The following is a 6,378-nucleotide window of genomic DNA, read 5'->3' on the forward strand; positions in this document are numbered from 1 at the left end:
AAGCAATCCTCCTCCCTCCGCCTCCCAAAGTGTTAGAATCATAGATGTGAGCCACCATGCCTGGCCCACCCTAACCATTCTTATCAGAAATGATTTCCTAGCACTCTGGGAGGCTAAAGTGGGTGGGTCCCTTGAGCTTAGGAGTTCAGACCAACCTGAGCAAGAATGAGATCCCTGTCTTTACTAAAAGTAAAAAAACTAGCTGGGTCTTGTGGTGGCCACCTGTAGTCCCAGGTACTGGGGAGGCTGAGACAAGAGGATCACTTGAGCCCAAGAGTTTGAGCTGTGAACTTTGATGAGGCCATGGCACTCTACCTAGGGTGACAGGGTTAGACTCTGTCTCACAAAAAAAAAAAAAAAAAAAAAAAAAAGAAAAGAAAGAAAGAAAAATCATTTCTTTGCTCTGAACTCTTAGATTTTGTACCTTTTTAATGCTTCTTTGTTTTTTTTTTTTTTTTTGCGAGACATAGTATCACCCTGTCACCCTAGGTAGAGTGCCATGGCCTCATCAAAGTTCACAACAACCTCAAACTCTTTGACTCAAGCGATTCTCTTGCCTTAGCCTCCCAAGTAGTTGGGACAATAGGCACCTGCCACAATGCCCAGCTATTTTTTTTGTTGCGGTTATCATTGCTGTTTTAGCTGGCTGGGGTTCAAACCCGCCAGTGTCAGTGTATGTGGCCCATGCCCTACCCACTGAGCTATGGGTGCCACCCTATTTAATGCTTCTGATATATCTTGGTGTGCATTTTATGATCACTTCTTATGAATACAGAAATTCAATTATAAAGACTTTTATGGCACAGATTATAATCATTTTTGTTTTACTCCTATTCTATAGAACCTAGCATATCACATATGTGTGTATGCATGTGATATATATGTGTGTGTGTGTATGTGTATATATGTATATATACACACTGAGATATATATATCTCAGCTTTGGGGGGTGATAGAACTCACATACCATGCAATTCACTTATTATATGGTTAAATTTTTTTTTTAAGTATTTTTAGCATTGTGAAACTATAGCCACAGAACATTTTCATCATACCTCAAACCCCCATATGCACTAGCAGTTGATGTCCATGTCCCTCCAGAGTCTCAGCTCTCAACAGTCTTTAATCTACTTTCTATATCTCTACATTTGCCTATTCTGAACATTTCCTATAAATGGAATCACATTATTTGTCCTTTTGAGTCTGGCTTTTTTCACTTAGCATATTATTTTCAAGGTTCATGCATTCCTAGAAGGTGTCAGTGCTTCATTCCTTTTTATTGCTGAATAATAGTCCATGTATGAATTTACCACATTTCATTTGTGTTCTACTTTTTGACTGTTATGAATAGTGCTGCCATGAACATTTAAGTACAAGTTTTTGTGGAGTCATATGTTTTCATTTTCTTGTGCATGTACCTAGGAATGGAATTGTTGGGTCATATGATAATTCCACAGGAACTGCCAACCTATTTTTCAAAATAGCTGTGTGATTTTACATCCCCCCCAGCAATATATGAGGGTTCCATTTTCTCTACATCTTCTCCAACACTTATTGTCTGCCTTTTTGATTGTATCCAGTGGCAGGTGTGAAGTAACATCTCATTGTGGTTTGAGATCATGACTCATATTAGATGTTCAATAAATATTTGTTGGATAAATGTATTTATATGAAATATGGAAAAACCTTTGAACAGGTGGTTTGATGTCCAAGTGTATTAATTAGCTGGAAATGAGGAACAAAGAACCCAGTATCTTTAGAATCCAATTTATTTATTTATTTGGCTGGGCTGGGTTTGAACCCACCACCTCCAGCATATGGGGCCGGCGCTTTTGAGCCACAGGCACCACCCAATTTATTTATTTATTTTTGAGAAAGAGTTTCACTCTGTTGCCCTCGGTAGAGTGCTGTGACATCACAGCTCACAGCAACCTCCAACTCTTGGGCTTAAGTGATTCTCTTGCCTCAGCTGCCCAAGTAGCTGGGACTACAGGCACCCACCACCATGCCCAGCTATTTTTTATTCAGTTGCCACTGCCATTTTAGCTGGCCAAAGGCGGGTTCGAACCCACCACCCTTAGTATATGGGGTCAGTGCCCTACCCACTGAGCCACAGGCACCGCCCCTTAGAATCCAATTTTTTAAAAAATGACTTATAGTTGGCCAGGCACAGTGGCTCACCCCTGTAATCCTAGGATTCTGGGAGGCCGAGGTGAGTGGATTGCTTGAACTCAGGAGTTGGAGACCAGTCTGAGCAAGAGCAAGACCTCATCTCTACTAAAAATAGAAAAATTAGCTGGGTGTTGTGGTAGGGGTCTATAGTCCCAGCTATTCAGGAGGCAAAAGTAAAAGGATTGCTTGAGTCCAGAAGTTTGACATTGCTGTGAGCTATGATACCACAGCATTCAACCCAGGGAAACAGAGTAAGACTCTGTCTAAAAAAAAAAAAAAACAAAAAAACTTGTAGTAAAACTGTTTAATAACTTCTTTTCATTGCCAGTATTTTCTTTTCTTTTTTTGAGATGGAGTGTTGCACTATCACCCACAGTGGAGTGCAGTGACTTCTGGGCTCAAGTGATCCTGTTGCCTCCAATTCTTGAGTAGCTGGAACTACAGACATGTGTCACCACACCCAGCTAATTTTTATTTTTTGTAGAGATAGAGTCTCCCTATGTCTTGAGCTGGTCTTAAACTCCCGGCCTAAAGTGATCCTCCCACTATGGCCTCCCAAAGTGCTCAGATTACAGGAGCCACCATACCTGGATGCCAGTATTTTCTAGATGACAACATAAAGGTAGTCATTTGTCATGAAAATTCATGTAGCTTTGGAGATTTAGATGTTTTGACTGTTCTAAATTACAAGTAAAATCCCAACTTTGATATTGTCCCTGCTCAAAACTTTACCCTGAATGGGGAGACCAGGAAAAGCTAACTCTTGATTTAAAGGGAAGGTGAATAAATCAAGTAGCAATCCCCACAGGGCCCTTCACTTGCCCTCTCATTTTAACGTGTTACAGCTTGGAAGCACAGGACACCAATTCTATCATGACTGAACTGTTACTTCTGTTTAAAAACCTGCCCATTCCCTCCTTGACAGGCTTGTCTTCAAAAAAGGCATTTGATAATACACTTAGGGACAGTGGTAGGGGAGGAGGGGAGGCTCAGAAAAATGCAACTGCTAAAATTTCTCTGGATAAAGTTTTCCTCAGTAAACAGTAGACCCTGGGAAACATAACAGGTTCTGAAAACTTAGTTTTGGTGATTGGAAGTAAAGGAAACAGCCAGCTGAATTGGTTCTCTCTCAGGCAGTGGTTTATCCTACTTAACCTCAATTCAGATCTAATAGTTCAACTGCTTTTCTTTGGTTCTAGAGAGTTCTCTCCTGGCCAGGGCCCATCCTGAGACAGACACTTCTGTCTGCAGCCCTGAAAACTAGAATTCAGTGGAAGGCCTCAAATTAAAGGCCCACAATTGGGTTTACAACTTTCTATGGTGCTGGAGCTTCCTCAGAGGAGCTGATGTGGTGGGGCCAGGGTCAAAGGTCATAGTAAATAGAAAGTAGACAACTTTCTGTCTGCATAACATCATCTTGCCTAACCAGTCACAAATGCAGAATTCTACAGTAGTATTCTCTGCACATTCATCTTTAGAACGGGGGGAGATACATGGTGGTGTTTATTTTCAACAACTACAATCATCCTTATCTTTCTGAAGATGTTTCCAAAGGCTGAGAACAGGCCCCTTTCAGAACTTCAGTAGCTAAAGTATTAACAGTTGGAAACATGTCAGCTGCTTTATGGAGGAAGCACAGCCTAGGCCTGGTTTCTCTGGGCTTAGTGATAACTCCGGGTAAGGTAGCCAGGGCTAAGAATGGTGGCAGGAGCCAGAAAGAAGGAGAGTGCTCAGAGGAGGGTCCTTGCTTTTCAGAGTTGAAACAGATGCCCTCTGAGAAAAAGAGATACTGCGTGTGGCTTCCCTGATGCCTCGGAGAACGACGTGGATGACACAGCATCAGCCGTTTGGTCTCTGGGTGGGGGCACAGCGACGGTGGGAGCGTCCTGGGCCCATTGCGGGCATGCTGTGCTCCGCTGAAGCATCTTTTGGGGGGTGTGGGGAGGGAAGGTGACAAAAGTTGAATCAGAGTTGAATTTGTTGCAGAGCTCGCTCAGGGTAGCAGCCCTAGAACGAGAAGGATAGCCCTGGGAAAGAAACAGTTTGAAGTTGGGGGCGGGGTGAAGCGCCTGCTCCTTAATCTCCGGCCCCATCATCTACTCGCCCCACCTGGATGCAAGGCGAGGACCGCGTGGAAAGGAAACGGTGCGGGTGGGGCTCCCCCTATCCAGCTGCCTTCGAGAACGAGAGGGGCGGCGCCGGTCGGGGGACCCCGAGCCCCATGCTCCCCCCCTCCCGCCCCCGGGCCTCCGAGGCGCCCCTCTCGCACCTCCCGGGCATCACTGTCTCTCCCCTTCCTCTGTTAAAATAGTGAAACAAACCGTGGAGTGAGGTGATGGACAGCCGGGGGTGGGGAGTGGCTCGCAGCGAGGGGTTGGAGGGGAGGGGGCGCGGTGGCCGGAGAAGGCGGCCGGCTAGCGAGTGTTGGGCTGATTGGGATCGCGCCCAGCTGCGGCCTCCTGGACCCTTCCCCTCGGGCGGCCGAGCCCTCCCATGGCCTGGGGCGCCTCCGGAGGGCGTAGGGCAAACCTGGGGCTGTGGTAGGGGGTGGGGTGGGGACTCCACCTTCATCCATCCCTGGATGGCAACTGCGGTCACCCCTGTAAAGCCGGGGCGGCGTGGGGACAGGCGGGTACCGCGGTCCTCTCCACCCGCCCCCAGCTCAAGCCGCCGCCGCCGCCGCGGCCGCTCAGTAACACGTCCCCAGGAGACTCGCAGGAGCAACACGTGATGTGTCTACTTATCAGGGTGAGAGGGGGAGAGCGAGTCTCCGAGCGTGCGGGCAAGGAAGCGGGGCGGGGGGCCGAGACGGGGGCCGGGACGACGGCTGGGGCGCCGGGGTCGCCAGCTTCTCGCCCACCTCCCTCCCTGTGGGAGAAGAGGAGGAGGGGAAGTGACTGCGGAGTTGATGAACTTTGCACATCCAGAAACGCCATTTTGATTCCTTTTCCGGAACAAGTTTGCATCTCTCCTCGTTCTCTCCCCTAAGCCCACCGGTCCCCACTGCATCATGCCTGGGAGCCAAGCACCCTGCCCGGCCGTAAGTATGTGCCCCGGGTTCCGGCTCGCGGGACTTGGGTGGCAGAGAGATGTCTGGGGCACAACAGGAGCGACCTTTTAAAGAACTTTTGGGGATGGGGAGAGTGAAGTCTGCAGAGCGCGTTGTACTTTTGAAGTTCGGCGTCTCCGGGAGAGGAGGACCCGCACGCCCCACGCCGCGCGGCGTGCGCTTGGGGCGGTGGGGCCGGGCAGGGATGAGCGGGGTAGCCCTCTCCCCTCGGGCTGCGTCGGGCCGCTCCTCCTCCTCGTCCTCCTCCCCTTCCTCCGCTCCTTTCCCCTTCCCGAGCTGCCGGCTCTGCCAACCAGCTCCCAGCGCGAGTCGCCGAAGCGCCGGGCCAGCAGGACCTGATGCGCATCCATATTAGCCGTCCAAGCGCAGGAATCCGGCCCGACCCGCGCCGCCGAGTTTATTTTTAACCAGCACCGCCGGGACTCGGATGGTGCGCGCACCGCCGGCCAGAAACATCTTCCCAGCGCTGCTCTCCATCTTCCGCCCTCTCTCCCCCGACATCCTCCCCCCCATGTGGGAGGGGAAACTTTTCTCCTACATACTTTCGAGTCCCTCTCGGGCCGGGAAGCGCGGAGATGACGGCGCCTGCCCAACCGCCGCTGCCACCGCAAGGTATCCGGGGGTGTCCGCTCGGGGGTGCCTGCCTGGGGTGCTAGCGCGGGGGTGCCCGCTCGAGGCTGCTCGGTGGGAGCATCCGCCGCGCCCTGCTCTAAGGACTTTGATCCTCCCAGGCGGACGGCGCCTGCCGGGAGGGGGCCGCGGGCAGGCCCCCCCCTTCTCCCGTTCCCGGTTGGCCGCAGTGGTCACGCCGACTACCGCCTCGGGGGGCCAGGAGAGGAGGGGGCCGGGGCCGTGCGGGTGCGTATTGTTCCCTTGCCCTTCGGTTGGCGGGGTACGTGTTTTCGTGGGAGCCATCGGTGTGGAGCAAGCCTGCATCGCGGGGTCGGCGCCCGGCGCCGTCACGAGCACAGGAAGGAGGCCGGGAGCATCCGAGGCGGGGCTGGCCGCCGGGGCCCGCTCCGCCGCCCAGCTGTGGAGCGCGCTCGGAAACTTTTGTCCGCCGCCCGCTGGACCAATTTTTCGCAAGTTCTGGGACTTCCCTTCCTCCTCCCATCCCGGCTCTCACCGCAGAGCTG

The 6,378-nt window shown here is 51.2% G+C and overlaps 1 protein-coding gene across 1 annotated transcript in view; it reads left to right on the forward strand.

Moving 5' to 3' along the window:
* The first annotated feature begins 4,817 nt into the window (after positions 1-4,817).
* RREB1 (ras responsive element binding protein 1) overlaps positions 4,818-6,378 on the forward strand; it is a 142,973-nt gene continuing 141,412 nt past the window's right edge. Inside the window, exon 1 of the mRNA XM_023512279.1 lies at positions 4,818-5,854. The gene's annotated coding sequence lies outside the window, so the exon portion shown is untranslated. The remainder of the gene's footprint in view (positions 5,855-6,378) is intronic.

Source organism: Otolemur garnettii, unplaced genomic scaffold (assembly GCF_000181295.1).
Source record: "Otolemur garnettii isolate 467f Iridium unplaced genomic scaffold, OtoGar3 scaffold00026, whole genome shotgun sequence".
Taxonomy (NCBI): domain Eukaryota; kingdom Metazoa; phylum Chordata; class Mammalia; order Primates; family Galagidae; genus Otolemur; species Otolemur garnettii.